Source organism: Rattus norvegicus, chromosome 5 (assembly GCF_021556685.1).
Source record: "Rattus norvegicus strain SHRSP/BbbUtx chromosome 5, alternate assembly SHRSP_T2T, whole genome shotgun sequence".
Taxonomy (NCBI): Eukaryota; Metazoa; Chordata; class Mammalia; order Rodentia; family Muridae; genus Rattus; species Rattus norvegicus.
Genome location: NC_141538.1, coordinates 137,127,699 through 137,129,514, shown reverse-complemented (window position 1 = coordinate 137,129,514; position 1,816 = coordinate 137,127,699). Strand labels below are relative to the sequence as shown.

Sequence of the window (1,816 nt, the reverse complement as noted above, 5' to 3'; positions counted from 1 at the left end):
TTTACATAGTTATTTATTCATTTTTTAGGATCATAAAGAGGCGTGGTTTTAATTGATAACTCAATCTCTTCATACAATATTGCACAAATTAAGGACGTATCAACAATTCCATTCATGATACAATCTCATCGACATTCATATAATATTATGAGTTTTTACAATTTGGTGGTCGGTACTTTAGTAAGGAGCAGAGATATTAAACTCAGCTTCGTGAGACTCAGCCTCCACAGAAGAATTCACAGGTTCTAAGATGTCCGACCCACGTCCATCAAGACCACTTAAAGAGAAACTTGGGATCCAGGTGTGGTAGCACATGCCTCTCGACGTGAAAGCAGGAGGATTGTGGGTTCAAGGCTGGCCTGTAGTATACAGCAAAACCGTGGCTTAACAAACTGGTGATGACCACTTTAAAAAGAAACTTAGAAGCTTCCTCTGGGAAGCAGGGAGAAGCTGCACCCTGGCAACTGTAAGCGTTTGCATGTTCTGCCCCACAGGTGCTGTGCTGAGAGGGACCCCTCTGCTGCAGATCTTGTGAAAGAAGACACTACTGTTTCAAAGCTGTAAACACGATAGCCATTCAGACAGAAGGGTTACAGAAGACTTCCATTCAAGAGAAAACTAATGCAGTCTCTAAATTAAACTGGTGAGAGCACTGGCCAGGCAGGATGTCTCCTCACCGAGTGTCTCAGACAGCACTGTCTGCTGTGACCTCTGAGGGGGAGAGCTGGGCAGAAGCTCTGAGAACTGCTCTCTCTAAGCAGGTCTAAGTGAGCTACCTGGCTGCTCATCACAAGCGCTTCCAACTGAAAGGTCTAAGCAAACCAGCATGAAGCACGCCCCAGAGGACAGACTGACACCAGGCCCGTGATCCCCACCTCCTGATACTGGCACTCAGAGCTGAGATGGCTGGAGGGCTGGCTAATGAAGTATCTGACAACACACGTAGTAAAGATGCAATGGGCCACGCCACAGGTGAGGGAAACGAGGTCCCACTACACTGCCACTCACAGCTGTCCTGCCTGAGGTGAGAAAGGGCCAGCAGACAGTCTCAAGCCATTCTGTGATCCAGGTGCACACCCGATATCCCATTCCTCAATTCCCAGCAAAGCAACGGTCAAGAGGCTGGTTCTAGCACAGAGCAGGCTACAGCATAAGGGCAGGGTAGGAGTTTCCTGTACAGGACAGAGGACTCAACAGTTTCTCAGTTTGTGTCCTCCAGAAAACAGACACCATGTTCTCTCAGGTTGTGTCTTACAGAGAAAAGACACCATGTTTTCGGAACTCTAACACTCTGGCTTGATTTTCAATGTTTCACTTTATTCTCAACCACGAGGCAGCCACACACTAACTTCCGACACGGGACATCACATGATTTCTCCGGCATGCTCCAAGGCAGACCCAGCTCTCCTGGAGTTTGCAGTCCTCAGCTTTCAGACGTTAAAGCTTTCACCGCAGCCACAGGTTCCCTTGATGTTGGGGTGTTGAACACAAACTCACTGGACAGTTTGTCTTCCACATAGTCTATCTCTGTGCCTAACAGGGTTAGCTGGGCTTTCTTCTCGATGAACACTCAGACTCTGTCTTGAATAACTTCATCAGCACCTCCTTTTGTCTTTTTATACTCCAGGCTGTAAGAGAAGGCGTTACAGCCCCTGGTCCGAATGCCCACTTTCAGACCCACATGCTCAGGCTTCTCTTTAAGAAGTTGTTTTACCTTGTTCACAGCAGAGGGGGTCAGTGCGAGCGCCGCCCGCGTGGGTTGCAGTTTTCTCTTGCTCACGGCCCGCGCGTCGGCGCAGACCAACAACGCCGGCAT

At 48.7% G+C, this 1,816-nt stretch overlaps 1 pseudogene; it reads right to left on the bottom strand.

The window, feature by feature from the left end:
• Positions 1 to 1,319: 1,319 nt before the first annotated feature.
• On the bottom strand, positions 1,320 to 1,816 carry LOC148006000 (iron-sulfur cluster assembly 1 homolog, mitochondrial pseudogene; annotated as a pseudogene).